Source organism: Triturus cristatus, chromosome 9 (genome assembly GCF_964204655.1).
Source record: "Triturus cristatus chromosome 9, aTriCri1.1, whole genome shotgun sequence".
Classification (NCBI taxonomy): Eukaryota; Metazoa; Chordata; class Amphibia; order Caudata; family Salamandridae; genus Triturus; species Triturus cristatus.
The window spans coordinates 640447892-640466669 of NC_140592.1; positions in this window are offsets into that span (position 1 = coordinate 640447892).

Genomic DNA, 18778 nt, shown 5'->3' on the forward strand with positions numbered 1-18778 from the left:
CGTGAATGCCTAAATATTTAAATCCAGCCTGAGAGATTTGAATCGGACAGCCGCGAGGGAGAAGAGGGGGGTCGCCAACCAACACATATACACAGGACTTAGCCCAATTAATAACAAGCCCAGAATTGCGGCCGAAGGAGGTCAAAACATCGAACATCACCGTCAGTGATTTCCGCGGCGAGGTGAGGTAGAGCAAAATGTCATCCGCGTAGAGTGACACACGGTCTTCAAACGTCGGAGTCCACCGGATACCCGCCATAGAAGGTTCCCACCTCAGCCATGCCGCCAGGGGTTCCAGCGCAAGAGCGAAAAGAAGTGGGGACAAGGGACAACCCTGGCGGGTGCCCCTCCCGAGCACAAAGGGGGCAGACACCCTACCATTCACCACCACCTGCGCCAACGGCTCCACATACAACAATTTCACCCATTTAATGAATCCGGGTCCAAAACCAAACTTGGCCAGTGCTGCCCAAAGATACGACCACTCCAGCGTGTCGAACGCCATCGTGGCGTCCAAGGACGCCAAAACGGTGGGCTCCTGGATACAGTCGACTTTTGCGAGAACGCCATGTAGGCGCCGCAGGTTCAGCGCGGTGTTGCGATGCGGAATAAAACCAGACTGATCCGGATGAACCAGGTCACCAATTACAGTAATCAGTCGATTTGCCAGGACCTTCGCAAGAATTTTTGGTTCGGCATTCAGGAGTGAGATAGGCCTATACGATGCACAGCCGTCTCGCGGCTTCCCCTCTTTGTGGAGAACCACAATCGTTGCAAGCCGTTGGTCCAGCGACAGGGAGCCCACCTTAAGCGATGCATTAAACATCGCCCGGAGATGAGGCGCCAGCGTCTCAGGACGAAGCTTGTATAACTCGATCGGCAGACCATTCGGGCCCAAAGCCTTTCCGGAGCGGAGTGCGCGAATCGCCAGTGCTATCTCATCGTTCGTCAATGCCGCGTCCATCAAATCTCTGTCGGAGACGGAGAGGCATGGCAACATGATATCTCGTAACAATTGGCGAGAGTCGTCCTCCGGCCTATCCGAAACCGACGTATAGACGTCACGCAGATGATCTGCAAAGCAAGTAACTATCTCTCCGGGATCCGTGACACGCACACCGTCAGCACGCACAATCACCGGAACCACTCGATTCACTCTTTCGCTTTTTTCCAGCCACGCAATCAGTTTTCCAGCCTTGTCACCCACATCATACAAGCGCCCCTGCTGTTCCCGACTAGCGAGCTTCGCAGCATTCGTAACCAGCGCTCTATAGTCCGACTGTTTAAGGCTAAGGGCATGAAGTTTCTCCCTCGTGACTCCCCGCCCAAGATCCCCTTCCATACTAGTTATGTCCGATTCTAGGCGCGCTACCTCTTCGTTTTTACGCTTTTTAGCAAGGGAGATCAGGGATAGCGCCTGCCCACGGATCACCACCTTAAAGGCCTCCCACAATGTCAGGGCTGACGTGACGGAACCCTGGTTTTCCGTGAAAAACCGGTCTAGGGACTTCACCAATTGGGCATGAACTGTGGGGTCACGGAGATACCAGGGGTTAATCGGTGCCACCCTCCCCCAGCCCCCAAGGCAATATCCAAACGGAGCAGTACCGGGGAATGATCCGAGATGCCACGAGCAAGATGTTTAACTTCTCCAATCATTGGGGCTTGGGCGGCCGGCATCAGTACATAATCCAATCTAGACAGGGAGCCATGGGCCCCAGAGTGAAACGTAAACTGAGCCAACCCCGGGTGCATCGTTCGCCAACAGTCAACCAGTCCCATAGTGTCAATAAAACCACCTAACCAAGAATGCGCCCCAGGGAGGTCTCTGGGCGGGTGACGATCCTCTCTACCAGACACAACAGAGTTAAAATCCCCACCAACCAGCAACAGGCCCTCAGGGAGCCCAAGCAGTAGGCTTCCCAAATCCGGGAAGGTGGTAGTCAGCAACCCAGGGGGGACGTAAACAGAAACCAAAACTAAAGTTCTACCCTCCCACCGGCCAACCAGCACTACGTAACGCCCCCGGTCATCGTGCTTCACCTCATCAATTTCCAGCGGGAGAGAGGCTCGGACCAGAATGCCTACCCCTCTGGACCCAGTAGTAAAGCCGGAATGGGCCACCAAACGGTACCCCCGTCTATTCAAAGCCTGACAGGAGTTGCCCACCAAATGCGTCTCTTGCAAGAAGACGATATCAGGAGAGAGACGTTTCAAATATTGTAGCACCACCCCTCGCTTCACACGATCCCCCAAACCATTGACATTCCTTGTTAAGATATGCAACCCCCTACCCCCATCCCAACCACAGCGATCACCCCACCCCCCACGAGAGCCAAAAACAGAACATCGATCACCTGGTATAAAACTAACCTGAAACAACAACAACTCCCCCACCACCACCCCCCCAACTCCCGTGACACACCCCCCACCCTGCACCCCTGCACTAGAACATCTAGCCACCCCAACTCGCAGTGTGCCTGTCGCCCCGACATAACCCTAGTCTACGAAAAGAAAGAAAACTCCCCCGGAGGAGGAAGAGTCTCACCAGATACCCCGCAGCCCCCCAACACAGAAGGAAGGGCAATGCAGTCCCATGTACTAGGTCACCCCCGACCAGAGTCTGAGTTCAACACACGATTAACCAGGAACAATAGTTCAGTAGTTCACGGGTGCTCCGCCGAGCCGCCCCCGTCGTCCTCGGTCCGCTCATCTCCCCCGCGCCGACGGTGCAATGTATCAATCCATTCCTCCACCGCATCAGGCCGGTCGAAGAAGTGGGTTCGGTCCTCCAATTCAACACGAAGCTTAGCCGGGAAAAGCATGGCGTACTTCAGGCCCATGTCTCTTAAACGCCGTTTCACAGTCAGAAACCCCATGCGCTGTTTTTGGACTGTCTGAGTAAAATCAGGATAAAAGCTAACATCCACGTTCTCATACTTCAGCGGGCCATTGACACGGGAAGTCTGTAGGATGGCGTCGCGGTCCCTAAAGTTAAAGATCCTGGCGATGATGGGACGTGGTGGGGCCCCCGGCTTCGGTCGACCCCCCGGGACTCTGTGGGCCCGCTCCACCATGAAGTATTTGCTGAGGCCCTTCGGCACGAGGTGGTTCAGGATCAATTCCTCCACAAAAAGATCCACCGACCCCTCCTCCGACCTCTCAGGCACACCTACAATGCGCACGTTGTTTCGTCGTGCCCGACCTTCAAAATCCTCCAACCGCTTGACCGAGAGGTCTGTGAGGGCCCTCAGACTGTGTAGCTCCGTCTGCATGTCAGTAACATCTTTCGTGAGGCCCGAGGTCGTGAGAGCAAGTGAATTGACCCTGTCGCTGGTTTTCGAAAGGTCCGCTCTGAGTAGGTTGACATCAATTGACACGGTGTCCAGCTTGTGGGCCAGAGAGTCAAACCGCTGGCCAACCGATTCCTTCATGGCGTCGATGGCACCCATGACATCGTTGAGTGTCAGCTCCGCCGAGGATGACGGTCCCTCTCGAGCCACCTCTGCGGGCCCACTCGGACCAGGAGACCCCTTCTGGTGGGCATACCGATCCATGTTATTCGTTTGTGCATAGCCACCTCTCCGGGTAGCCTTGGGCCTTAGCTTGTCCCCGTCTAGTCGGGCCGCCATTCTACGGCAGGGGAAACCCACCACCGGATGCCCGTATATTGCAGTGGTTCCCTGGGGGGGGGCACTCCGCAGTCAGTGGTAGACAGCTCCCACCACCGATCGCACCCGCCGGCCTCCGGGCTGCTCAGTTGTGTAGCCTTCACCGGCACCCGCCCTCCGCGTCACTGAGGAGAGTCAAAAGTGAAAGTGAAACCCGGGGTGCACGGGTCAGCCCGATGCTCCGGATCCGTTGTTGTTCAATTGGGACACGGGGAAGATGCCAACCCGAGCCTGGGGCAGCGTCGCGGAGCAGGCCCCTCTCCCAAAGACCGAAAAAGTAAACTTCCCAAAGTCCGATTTGAATTTTGAGAACAGGGGTGTCCTCAGCGTAGGTTCACCCGTAGTATTCCTTCAAAAGATCAGGATGAAATCCAGGATAATCGTGGGAGGCTGCATGAGTCTCGGGAGCTCTGTGCCTACGCGTCCATCATGGTTGCGCGCTAGGCTCCTCCCCCAACTTTATCAAATTTTGAAGGAATTTACAACTCCTAGCAATCAGTCGTCAATCCCTGATTCTCAACATTGGGCTGATTCTCTTTCCAAAATGTTTGAGGAAAGAACTTTAGCCATTCATCACTCCCTCTTATCACAATATAACAGCATTCATTCTGAAGATGTGCCTTGCACGTCCTCTGACCCTCCCCATATTTTGAATGGATTTGTCAAATGCAACATCAAGTCAGAGACAATTGTCATGCAGAAGATAAAATCTGGCTCTCCCACCGACCCTGTACCTCCAAAACTTTTCTCCATTATTGCTCCAGCATTATTGGAAAGCTTAACCGGTCTATTTAATAAGTCGCTCTCAGATGCGGATTTTCCTACAATGTGGAAAGCAGCCAGAGTGAGACCGATTTTAAAGAAACCGACGGCCGACCCAAAACTTCTTCTAAACTATCGTTCAATCTCTCTACATCCCTACTTTGGGAAAATGTTGGAATCCCTCATTAACCAACAGCTTGTGGACCACCTTGAGAGCCACGGACTCTTAGACCCTTCACAGTCCGGTTTCAGGACGGCGCACAGTACAGAGACAGCATTGGTCGAAGTTACTGATAACATCAGACTGGCCTTAGATAAATATAAGTCAGTCATCCTCGTCCTGCTCGACCTGTCCGCTGCCTTCGACACCATCTCCCACAGCATTTTAGAACGTCGACTCTGGGAGATAGGTGTCAGAGGAAATGCCCTAAAATGGTTCAAAAGCTACCTATCTGACCGTGTAACAACTGTCCAGATGGGTAATAGCATTTCATGCGAGAGACCTGTTGAGATGGGAGTGCCACAGGGCTCTATCTTGAGCCCCACACTTTTTAATCTGTACATGACTCCACTGGCTAAGGTGATCAGAGCCTATGGATTTGATGTCATATCTTATGCAGATGACTCGCAGATCCTGATCACATTAGGCCCAGACCCTACTGAAACCAAACAGCGTTTCAAAAATTGTATGTCTCACATTGACAGGTGGATGAGATCCAACCACCTACAATTGAATGGTGGAAAGTCAGAGCTCATGCTCTTTGGTAAGGCTCTGGAACATTGGGCACACGACTGGTGGGCATCTAATTTAGGCCCCTGCCTAACGCCCAAGGAAATGGTTCGTAACCTTGGTTTTTACATAGCAATCAATTGTCCATGAAAAGCCAAATAAATCATGTAATCGGCACCTGTTTTGGTGTAATGCGCAGTCTGCGGAAGGTTTTCAAATGGATCCCTATTGAGGCAAGGAAACCATTAATCCAGGGATTAATTATAAACAGAATGGACAACGGAAATGCCATATTGCTCTCAATAAATGAAAACCTTCTAAACAGGCTCCAAATTTTGCAGAACACCGCTGCTAGGCTAGTCCTAGATCTTCCGCACAGATCTTCCTCTGCCCCGTGTTTAAGAGCTCTACACTGGCTTCCGGTGAAAAAACGAATTCTTTTAAAAACCCTTTGCTTGACACATAAACACTTGTACGGAAACGGCCCGAGATACTGGTCAAAAAAACTATGTTGGTATCAGCCACAAAGAATGCTCAGATCCAGTAATGATTCACTGCTTACTCCCCTCAGAATCCATACCGTGAGACAAGGTGATAGATCTTTCTCCTATCTCGCACCGGCATCCTGGAACAAAATGCCCTCACACTTACGCACCATCCCCGATCATGGCTGCTTTTGCAGGAAGTTGAAGTCATGGCTATTCGATAACTAAGCCAGCATTCTTTCAGAGCTGTCTGCAAGCGCCATGAGACTCTTGGAGTGATGTGTGCGCTATACAAACGTCCCTGACTTGACTTGAAAGGAATCCTGGTTGGCAATATTCACTAAAACAACTAAAGCACATACATGCAGTCCATGTTTAAAGAATTGCTCAGATATAATTATCTTCTTATTTCAGAGTTGTAGTATGTGGTTAAAGACGCTTTATTCTCTGCAGAGACATTTGGTGATTTGGTGGAAGTACATTCTTCAGTAGAAATAGGCAGCCGACACGTGTTTCGCCCTAAGACTTCCTCAAGGCTGCAGAATGATATTAATAAATACTTATGTAGATATGTACAAATGGCAAGGGACACATATATAGGATTAGTATGGTGTCTGTCTCCAGAAGGTAGTCTCAATCTCACCATAGTGTGTAAAGCGTGCCAGGATGGGAGGTAGGGCTTTCAGCACGACGGCAGCTCGTCTGTGGAATCAGATGCCTCTAGAACTGCGCCAGGCTAAAACATTGCTGGGCTTTAGGAGGATTTTAAAGACCTGGCTCTTTCGTCAGGAATAGTATGGCACCAACCCTGACTCCTGGCTAGCAGTCTCTATATTGTCCCTTGTTGTTGTGTCTCAGAGCGCCAGGATACCCGTTGGGTGGCAGACTCGCGCGTTACAAGAATTTATACAATACAATACAATACAATAGTTGAAGAGGCTAGAGTTCAAGAGAAAATTGCATACAGAGAAGAATTGAGATGAGAAAATTAAAACTACAGAAAAAGAGAAAGGGGTTCCGGAAGTTATGATAGTATCAGCTAGTAGAGACTGTGATATAAACAGACACTTCTATAAGTTGAGAACACTACAAACACCCCTTTCACGGTCACAGATCCTGTAGGACGTGGGCAGCTATCCAAATCTAGACACAGACAGTGGCTTGAGAACCAAATCTACCATTACACTCTGTCTTTCCTCAGATAATCTCATAGATGTCTTCTTAAGGGAAACAACCGAGAAACTATACAGATTAGAGGACAAATACTGTATGCTGCTTAATTATTAACTGCAGGTTTCGGATCTTACTGCTTTAGACAGTTTACAAATATTACCGTGCCTGTGTCCAATTCGTAACAATATGAAAGGTTTGAAGCGTCATGCAAGTTTCCGCAGTGTCTTGTTTAGGGTTAGCAACTTTCTTAGACAAATATTGGCAAAGCTAATAGGTCTTGCTTGTGGGAGCTATTGGCTTTGCCAATGCCTTTTGGCGTAGTTGTGCAACAAAAATAAAGGAAAAAAGGTGTGCTACGGCGGCCACAGTGGCTGTGAAACTTTGTAGGGGTGTGCATGTGTGATGTGCTAGTAAGCGCATGTGTACAAGCAAAGCTACATAAACTGTCACAGGGAGAATTGCAGGTGCAAGAAAGCAACACGGATTTAAGCAAGAAGAAAAAAGTAGTTCCCTAAAAGTGAGCAGTGAAAGGATAGAAACCAGCCAATCAAATAGATGATAAACAGGCAATGATGGTACAGGATATAGACCAACACAGGATGGACAATCTGGGACATGGAAAGCCACTCAATAAGAAACAAGCAAATGAGAGTGACAAAACCAACTAATGGTAAGCAATGTAAGCCCCTTTAAGTAATTGGTAAGCTAACAATAGGTCTATTGTAACCAGACAGTTTGCATCTGGTAGGCTCTGTAGAGAGCCAACTGGGCACTCTATTACATTGTTGCACTTTGGCACATTACATGCACCCCTCGGGTGGGCTCGACAGTATCACATTCATGATACTGATTCTCTGGCGAGTCATGTAGGAACCTCATTTCCCCCTCAACTTGACCCATAATTCAAAATTAAATCTTTTCCTTCTGTATACGATGTTCAATTGACCTAATCTATGTTATTATTACTACTATATTTTTTTATGAATCCTTCAAATCTCTCACTCATTTGCCTTAAAAAAAACATGTCCCTCTTAAAAGGCGGTCAATTCCCATATCAGATGTCTCATCTACTCATCACAAATATCAAATTCTGAAAAAATGAGTCACTCCGCTCAATAATTTGATCTTCCATTTGAAGATGTCTATAATAATAATAAAAATTAACTGTCACTAAATTGTTTTAGCATCCTTGATTTAATCTAGTATCTCAACCAAAATAAAGTATTGTACCAGTTATTAATTCACCTCACTTATGAATACAAATCGAACTGTCTTGAGTGCCTTGCTCCAGTATCTTTAACCCCCTTGATAAGGGTATCTAGAGTAAAAAACAAATAAACTGATTGAAAAATTACCCAAGACAATGTCTTCCATATAACCTGAACCCAATCCTCAGTGCTTACCTTGCTTTCAAAATTATACATCCTCATCCGACCGCTAAAGTTAATAGTCTGCCTCCATCTTGTTCACTCCTTAAATACCTTACCAAAGTCCCACATATTCTAAACCATGCAGACCAATCATATGAACATGACACCCAGGTGTATCGCAGTCTTTTTCCCGATCTATTGTCACATATAATCTAGAGCAGTACTTTAGGATATTCAGACCTGGATGACTGCGAACTGTTGCCAACAAAAAAGCTCCAAAATAGAAATTGTCATCTTTGGTTCTAAAGGAAGGTGTTCACTAGCCTCCCTTAACTGCTCCCCTCCCTAATATGTTTGGTCTAGATCTGTAACCAACAGAGAAAGTTAAGAACCTAGATGTGGTGTAAGATGCTTGGGTTAACAATGTAGTTTTATCAGCTCATACATATTCCCCCACTCCTTTTTTAAAAACATTTTTGTGTCCTCATTCTGCCAATTCACTTGTTGGTAATACTTCCTTCCCATTGCTGGTGAACCAGCCAAGGATGGAGTCGTTCCACCCAAGAATACGAAGCTGTTTCCACTTCCCCCCTTCACTGGTGTGCCCGTAGCAAAGAAGGGAACAGGACCGACAGCAATTCATTGGCTTAATCATTGGACCCCAGGTTTTTTAATCCAGTCCACCAACTGGGCCCATACTTTTTTTCGACTACTGGGATCACATGCTATGTCCTGTTGACTTATAGATATAATATTCTTTTTACACTCAAAAAAAGGAGGTGGAGCACCTGATTTCCATGATCTACAAGTGTCCCGTCTCCCCAATAAGATCACATAAAAAATTAATCTTGCAACCGGCTTGTTAATACAGGTGGCACTATCTTGACATATTCCAAAGATTACAAGTGGAGGTCTTACCCTCACCTGTAAGCCTGTGACTTCAATTAAGAATTTACAAACTTCAATCCAAAAATTCATAAACTCTGGGCATGTTAAAAACATATGAAGGTCGTCTGCTGAGGGATCCCTACATCTTGGACATGAATAGTGTGTTCCTGAAAATGTTGCTAGTTTTGCTGGGGACCAATACACACTGCAGACAGTAAAAAGGTATTTACGTTTAAGAAAGGCAGGTTTAACTATCTCCTGAAGCATTGCAAATGAACCCAACCAAACCTTGCTCAAATTTAAGTTTACCCAGTCATCTCTCCAAAGCTTTTGACTGTCTTTATCCAGTTCATCTTCTGAGTCTACCAAAATAAGATACCACAAGGCAACCTCCTCCTTAATGGTACCAATTTGTGTTGCTTGATCCAACCAGGAATCATCTTCCTCCTCATCCCTGTCTTGACTCTCCCACCACGAGGAGAGTCGATAATACTTGAATCTAGTTAGTTGACCCCCTGTACATAAACTCAAAGTTTCCCAGCCAACTAACTCAGTTCCCAACTTCAAATCTCCCCATCGGGAGATTCCCGCATTCTTCAATGGTAGGCAGAGCGAGTCTTTTAAGTACTCCGGGGTTCCTGGTGATTCCCATATCGGGACCCTAGATGAGTAGTGAGATATTCCTAGTTTTTTCCAGATAAAGACCCATGCTTTCAATGCCTCCAACAAAATCTTCCATCCCACTTTCTTAAAAAACTTCAGGTCCCCAAACTTAAATAGAAATTGATCTTGCCCCTCCCTCAGCTCACTAAGCATTACCCCAAAGAGAATTCCTATTGCTGAGCCATCAGCTTTATTTAAAAGTATCCGACAATTCTTAAAATAAAAAGTATGCCCATATATCATCAAATCAGGAAGCACCAACCCCCCCTTCTCCAACCTCCTCCTTAATCTTTTCCAAGATATACGGGAACCCTTCAAAGCCCAAATGAAACTGCCTATCTTTCCCTGTAGTTTAGCAATCTCTCCTCTATCACATAATAGGGGTATAGAATTAAAAAGGAAGGTGACTTTTGGCAGAATAATCATTTTAATAAGGTCAACCCTACCATATAAGTTATGGGGAAGGTTTACCTAACCAGCAATCTCCCTACCTCCTGGCTAATCTTCCTCCAGTTAACAGTTGTCACTTACGCTAATTTCTGTATAATTATGATACCAAGGTAACGCATAGACAATTTTGCCCCCAGAGTTTGTTTTGGCTGATTCCATTCCATAATGTCTGTCTTATCTCTGTTTACCTTATACCCTGATATCTTTCCTAAGGATTCTGTTTTGGCCATTAAAGTAGAGACAGCCCTCTCGGGGTTCAAGGTATACAGTATAAGATCATCAGCGTATTAGGCTAATTTTACCTCCAGGTTTCCATATCTAAACGGAACAATGGAATCGTCCTTTCTAATCCAAGCTGCTAATGGTTTAATATAAAGATTTAATAAAAGCGGGGACAGGGGACACCCCTGTCTTGTTCCCCGCGTTATACTGAACCAATCCGTTAACTCCCCATTTACTAGAACCCTTGCTCTTGGTGAACGATATAAGAGTTGGACAGCCTTTATTATACTATTGGGAAATCCAAAAGTCTTTAGGGCCTCCCAAAGATAGGGCCAGTGAACTTGGTCAAAGGCCTTGGGGGTGTCCACTGCCACAGCTGTTCCTGGTAGATTATACGTTTCTGCAAAACCCACTACCTCGAACATTACGAAAGTTAACTAATTGAGCTGTGTCCCGGGAATAAAGTCTCTCTGATCTCTATGTAGGACGCGTTTTATAGTCTTAGCCACCCTAGCAGCCAATATCCCTAAGAAAACCTTGTAATCTGTAGTCAACAGCGATATTGGCCTAAAAGAATATGCCGCGAGAGCATCTTTGTTGGGTTTCAAGATTAGGGTTACCGTTGTTTCAGCCCAGGACAGCGGGGGATCTACCCCTTCCATCAATATAACGTTAAAAAGCTCTTTCAAAACTGGTACTATGCTATCTAGGAGACTAAGGTAAATCTCAATTGGAAGGCCATCCGGCCCAGCCGCCTTCCCTCTAGCCATCTTTCTCAACTGTGCTCGGACCTCCTCCTCTGTTATCTCAGATGTTAACGTCACCTTCTGATCTTCACTTAAGTTCGGGAGTTCAATATTCTTAAAAAAAAACCTCTATATTCTTCCTCCCAGGAGAGCTATCCTCTTTATACAATTGACTCATGTGTCTACAAACTTCCAAACCAATTTTTATGTTGGTATCTACTATGTCTCCTGTTGTACTCTCTCTTAAACTAGTTATTTGATCACAGGCTTTATCTAGCTTCCCAGGCAAGGAGGGAGCCGCTCTTCTCCCCATATGAAATGTTTTGTAATTTGCTGACCTTCCATCTATCAGATAACGTCTTATCAAGGGTCCCTTGATATTCTGCTTGCAACTGTTCTAATTCTTTAGTTAGCAAGGCCACCTTACTAAAACACTCCAGTTATGCCTTTTGAAGCTCCTGCTCTTTACTTTTAATGTCTTTTAAAAGTTTTTCCGCTTGCTGATCATACTAAGTCTTTTACCCACCATTATAGAGGTACCTATAGCTCATAAGAAAGTCTTAAAAGAGTCCCAAATTGTTTGCATTTTTGCTGACCCTATTTTAACTAAGACCGAGACCTTTAATGTTGGAAACTTCGGCATTTTCAGACACACCCAAAAGGCAGACATTATTCCTTCTGGACAGCAACTCAAGTCTTTCCAAATCTTCTAGTAAGATCTTGTTTTCTTCTTTGAGTCCCACTATTTCTCTGGAATTTGCTGCAGTGGCCGCACCCAGCGTCTTCACCTCCTCCTCCAAAACCACAGTATGTAAGGCAATTCCAACCATCTTATGTTCAAGTATCCCACATTTTTCTTGAATATCCTTCTGATTGTGTTCAGAGGTCTCAAACTTGACCAGGATATCTTGCCTCAGACTATATAATAAGTCTGTCACCTGGGTCCCTGAAGAAGATCCCTCCTGTGAACTGTGATTGAACCTGGGGCTCTCATCATTGCTCAGGGACGCTTCGTTGCCTTTTTTATTTTCAACCACCCCCCCTTTTGAGTTGGTCATGCCGTAGACGTGGGAGTGCTAGGGGTGCTGGATGTACTATCTTCTTGATTCTCTACTAAAGGGGAAAAGCGATTCTCCAACCTCAATGGTTTGCTCTGATTCAGCTGTGCCGTCGTGCTCTCTTTCACACTCCCTGTACTCCCAGTATCTCCCTCTATGTGGTTAAAGACGCTTTATTCTCTGCAGAGACATTTGGTAATTCGGTGGAAGTACATTCTTCAGTAGAGATAGGCAGCCGACACGTGTTTCGCCCTAAGACTTCCTCAAGGCTGCAGAATGATATTAATAAATACTTATGTAGATATGTACAAATGGCAAGGGACACATATATAGGATTAGTATGGTGTCTGTCTCCAGAAGGTAGTCTCAATCTCACCATAGTGTGTAATAGTTGAAGAGGCTAGAGTTCAAGAGAAAATTGCATATAGAGCAGAATTGAGATGAGAAAATTAAAATACAGAAATTGTTTAAAGAGAAAGGGGTTCCAGAGGTTATGATAGTATCAGCTAGTAGAGACTGTGATATGACAATCAAAGACTTATGAAATAAACAGACACTTGAGAACACTACAAACACCACCCTTTCACGGTCACAGATCCTGTAGGACGTGGGCAGCAATCCAAATCTAGACACAGACTTTGGTTTGAAAACCAAATCTACCATTACATTCTGTCTTTCCTCAGATAATCTCATAGATGTCTTCTTAAGGGAAACAACCGAGAAACTATACAGATTAGAGAACGAATACTGTATGCTGTTTAATTATTAACTGCAGGTTTTGGATCTTACTGCTTTAGACAGTTTACAAACATTACCGTGCCTGTGTCCAATTTGTAACAATATGAAAGTTTTGAAGCGTCATGCAAGTATCTTGTTTAGGGTTAGCAACTTTCTTAGACAAATATTTGCAAAGCTAATAGGTCTTGCCCGTGGGAGCTATTGGCTTTGCCAATGCCTTTTGGCGTAGTTGTGCAACAAAAATAAATGAATAAAGCTACGGCGGGCACAGTGGCTGTGAAACTTTGTAGGGGTGTGCATGTGTGATGTGCTAGTGAGCGTATGTGTCATTATACAAGCAAACCTACATAAACTGTCCGGGGAGAATTGCATGTGCAAGAAAGCAATACGGATTTAAGCAAGAAGAATAAAGTAAATCCCTAAAAGTGAGCAGTGGAAGGATAGAAACGAGCCAGTCAAAGAGACGATAAACAGGCAATGATGGTACAGGATATAGACCAACACAGGATGGACAATCTGGAACATGGAAAGCCATCCAATAAGAAACAAGCAAATGAGAGTGACAAAACCAACTAATGGTAAGCAATGTAAGCCCCTTTAAGTAATTGGTAAGCTAACAATAGGTCTATTGTAACCAGACAGTTTGCATCTGGTAGGCTCTGTAGAGAGCCACCCGGGCACTCTATTACATTGTTGCACTTTGGCACATTACATGCACCCCTCGGGTGGGCTCGACCCGAGGGGATAAATAAACGTCCGGAGACCGCTCGGGGTCTTCCGGCCAAGAGAGTGCAAGCAGTAGTCTCACGTGCTTTTATTCCAGCGCTGCTGCGGCCTAGATGTTACCAGGCCCCGCCGCACCCCACATGTGCCAGCCTACCTGGTCGGCTCTTTCCGGGAGCGTGCGGTGCCCACCCGCGTGGTCCTGCTCCCTCTGCTGTTTGCTGCTGAGAGTGTCCTGCGAGGAGCTTGCGGGGTCCACCCGCTTCGCTCCGGTCTGCCCGGCATCTGCTGCTCCCGACGGCCCGTCCATCTGCGGCCTCGGTCGAAGTAGCGTCTGCCCGCATCGGACCACCGTGGCCTGTGCCCACCCACGCGTCTCCCTGCCCAACGGGCGTGCGTTCAGCCGGCGGCGCTGGCTGAGGCCTGCGACAACTTGGGTAAGTGCCTGCTGCACGAGTGCTCCGGACGCCTCGCTGTGACCTGGCCGCCCTGCATGCCCCTCCTCCACGGAGCTGCTGATCATCATGCCGGCTCCTGCCCACCTTGCGCTCCAGCACCGCGTATGAGCCCACCGGCCTGCTACTGCTCTACACGCCCGCTCCAGACGGCGAGACCCCGTGCGTGGGCTGCCCCTTCCACTGCCTGCATCGGTTACCGCGCGCTTTCCACAACCTGCGCACACCCCCTGGATCCTTGACTGGGGGCTGCCTGATGCGTGTACATCGCAGAGTGAACACTAGCTTTCCAGGGGCAAAAGGAAAGGGGACACCTGTGCAAAGACAAATATTCTAAAAGAAGACACATGAGTGAAGGTGCTGCCAGTTTAGTAGCTCAAAGGGCACACACATCCAACAGACGTCAGTGCAGCACATCTACAGGAAGAGTGAAGGGGAGGACAGCTGCAGGCACTGGGGAGCTGGACAATAGAAAGAAGAAAAAAAACCACTTGGGATAAGGCCACACAAGCCTGCAGACATTCACGTCTCTCTCTCTCTCACGCATAGCAGCGCAAGAGGATCACCGGCCCGCCCTGAATGCACGCGGAGCCACCAGACGGCCTGCGAATCCGGAACACGTGTTAACAAACACGCCCCAGCGCTAGTAGTCAGAGCGCAGACCACGCCCCTGCAACGACGTCCACAATGAGCGACCAACAGGCGCCTGCGGCTGACGCAATCTGGGCAGGGGTGCCAATCCGCCTCTCCCAGGGCACACTCACACTGCAGTCGCTCCTCTGCCCCCCTTCAGTGAAGCCTCAGACCCTGCCACTGCCGCGCCGAGATGTAAAGCGTGGGTTGGACGGCTCAACCATTACTTCAAGGGGACGTGAGAAACCGACGGCACTGTTAAACGCTCACACCTCATCTACTATGGAGGTGCGGAGATATATGACCTCTGAGATGCTCCCCAACACGGGCAATGACGACGACTATGACGCGGCGGTCGCTGCACTCAACAGGCACTTCGACCCGCAACTCAACCCCGATTTTGAGAAGTTCAAGTTCAAAAGGGCATGGAAGTTGGACTCAGAGTCATTCGACATGTTCTACGCACGGCTGCGCAGGCTGGCCAGCACGTGCACATTCATGGTTCAGAGGGAAGAGATAAGAGACCAGATCATCCTGGGATGTCATTCCAAACTCCTGAGGAAGCTGATCCTTCGGCAACCCGGAATCTCGCTGGACGAGATCTTGGTCCTAGCTCGCTCCCACAAACTGTCGGACATCCGAGCGCAGTAGATGGAGGCCGCTCTGCAGACGCCGGTCGCCACATCGTCCGCATCCAGACATCCGCCGAACAAAGAAGAACAAGTCGAAGCCATCTAATGACGCCCCTTGGCGGCTCGCCAATCACCCAGACCGCAACCACCACCAGGGGAACCGTGTGGATACTGCTGGGAGGACCACCTCGCGAAGGCTGTATGCGGGGCAAAAGGAAAGACATGCTCCCGGTGCGGAAAGCTAAACCACTATGCCAAATTATGCCGCGGTAGGCGTTTCAGACAAATGTCGTCAAGGTCTAGGAGCATGGCACAACGTGTCTGCCAAATCTCTCTTGACGATCCGCCAACGGTCGCGGACCATCAGGAGCAGGGGCGATGGCCCATGTACGAAGATGAAGATGACGAGGTGTTTGTGGTGTCGTACATTGGCAGAACAGATCGTCGCCGAAGACCCCCTCCCATGTGCTTGGTCGCCATAGAAGGCACAGAAGTACAAGCCCTCATCGGCACCGGAGCATCTGTCAATGTGATGGACTCAACATAATACGACCACCTGTCACCTCCTCCCCCGCTAACACCCTCTACAGCCCGAATATACGCATATGGAGGGACTGACCCGATTCCTCTCCGTGGGGTCATGGAAGCCAAAGTCATGAGCGGGAACAACTCAACGGAAACCCGGTTCTACATCATAGAGGGACGTAAAGGGACCCTGCTGAGCTGCTACACGGCAGAGGATCTAGGACTCGTATTCTTCGCGAATCAGGTCCATGACTCACGCTCTGAAGCAATACTGCAGGAGTTCCCGGCTCTCTTTGAAGGACTAGGAAAGCTCAAAGGCAAAAGGTTTAAACTCCACATCGACCCCTTGGTCAGACCAGTAGCCCTCAGACACCGGAGAGTGCCATTCAACCTTCACCCGCAGGTGGAGGAAGAACTAAAGAGACTTGAAGAACTAGATGTAATCGAGAAGGTTTCTGGCCCAACCCCCTGGGTTTCTCCACTGGTCGTGGCACCTAAACTGAAACAACCCGCAGCCAACCGGCTCTGCTTCGATATGAGGCTGCCAAATACCACCGTGAAGAGAGAACGCCATATCACGCCCACGATGGACAACATAGTGGCCGATTTGAATGGAGCCAAGTGGTTCTCCAAGTTAGATCTCAACGCTGTCTACCATCAGCTGGAACTGGAGCCGGATAGCCGGTATATCACAACCTTTTCGACGCACATTGGACTCCGAAGATATAAACGGCTCAGTTTTGGGGTGTCGTCGGCAGCCGAAGTCTTTCAAAACGCCATCTGAGAAGCGCTGTCCGGGTTGCAGGGAATATTCAACCTGAGTGATGATATCTTGGTATTTTCGAGCACGCTGGAAGACCATCACCTTCACCTCCGAGCTGCTCTGCAGAGACTCACAGACTGTGGCCTGACCCTGCACAAGTCCAAATGCTCATTCTATCAAGAGACAGTCGACTTCTTTGGGTACACCTTCACCCGGGATGGATTGCTTGTAGACCCCAAGAAAGCCGCTGCCATCCGTGCTGCCAGCACGCAGAAGAATCCAACGGAGGTGAGGAGTTTCCTTGGCATGGCCACGTACTGTGGGCGGTTCATTCCGAACCATGCTGCCATATAAGAACCACTTCGGACCCTCACACATCAGGATCACAGATGGGAGTGGATGGTGGCTGCCAACAAGGCGTTCAATGACATTAAGGCGGGAGTACTTGACAAGAGGGTGATGGCCTACTTCCATCCACAGCGTCGCACGGAGCTAGTTGTCGACGCAAGTCCGGTAGGCCTATGGGCGGTCCTCCTGCAAGAACATGGTCAGGAGATTTGGAAGCCAGTTACCGATGCAAGTAAGGCCCTCACAGACACGGAGACCAGGTACGCTCAAATAGAAAGGGAGGCGTTGGCCATCAAATGGGCCTGCCAGCACTTCCATCTGTATCTGTTTGGCCAGGAGTTTCACATTGTGACCGACCACAAACCGCTGCTCCCGCTGTTCGCAGGCTCATCTCGGCTGGCGCCCCCGAGGATAGAACGGTGGACGGTGCAGCTGCAGTGTGCTTGGAACCGTGTGAGATGGTGCTCTGGCATGAGCTGAGCCTGTCTGCGGCTTTCGGGATCCATCCCTTTAGCCGTTTCCATGATAGTGCCATACCATATACTTTTAAGTGCCTTATAATCCTCGCGGTTAGGGTAACTTTGGCTTGGCATTATCTAAACATGTCATGTAAGGTGTCATACGCTTTGGAATACTACCCCCTCGCCAGTTTTGGTGACGGGGGTAGCATTCCACTCCTCTAGAGGGAGAAGACATGTTAGTAGCTGTAACCCCGGTTAAAGTTAAACGAAGCCTCAGCTCCACAAAATGGATGCTGCCACTGAGACACAAGTCTGCCCTCCCGCTGCTGGGAGTCCTTCCAGTGAGGGAGGCTTGGACAAAGGGTTTCCTCTCCGGGGAGGTGCCAGCACCACCCCAGACAGGATTTTGTGTATCCAGATAGGCATGGCTGAAAGGAAGGTGACATGCCTGGGGCACCCCGGTGCTCCTGCGCAGATGTCGGCTCAAACCAGTTCCTGGGGCACTCCAGCCCCAGTTCTGGCACGAGACGGGACAAAGGATAGGGGGTGTTACCACCCCCTTTCCTGGTCCCACCCATGGGCAGGACCTAGTCGCGAGCCTGCCCCTTTTCCCTGAATAAAGGTAGGAGCAGGCCCCCTTCCAAATTAGATACCTCTTGACAACTTTCCCCGAAAGAAACTCTTGACCTTCACACGAAGAATCTCCCTTGTGGCTAAGGAGTAGCCACCCCGTGAAAATGGGCACCAACTACCAGCGACCTTGCGGTTCACTTTGCTGTCCATCTTCGGATCAAGACTCCAGAGCCCGACAGGACCCGGACTTTCAGATCTCTCTAGCTTTTACCTACGACCACAGCACAGCTGGGCTCCGTGGGTACGACGAGTCCCGTGGGACCGGACATCCTGAAGAAACCTGCACTTCGCTGAGAAGCCAACCTCCGAGGGATCCTCGAGGAAGAAGCTTGGGGTCCGAGAAGCCCCACTCCTGAGCAGCACCTGCACTGAAGATCCGCCCTCCAGCTTCCACGAAATCTGCGTGGGGCCCGTCTGCTTTGTTGCTGCTCCACGCGTTGTCTGTCCACTTGCCGGCTGGCTGTGGGCTCCTAGACGACGAACCTGCGACATCATACCGCTGGTCTGGTTGCCCCAGACTGGTACTTGCTCTTCTGCAACCAAGAAGTGACCTGGACCCTCCTGGTCCACTCCAGACGCTGTTTCCACTCACCGCGTGGGTTGCCTTTGCCAAGGCCTGTTGACTCCAACCCGGGGTCTCTCAACGCCA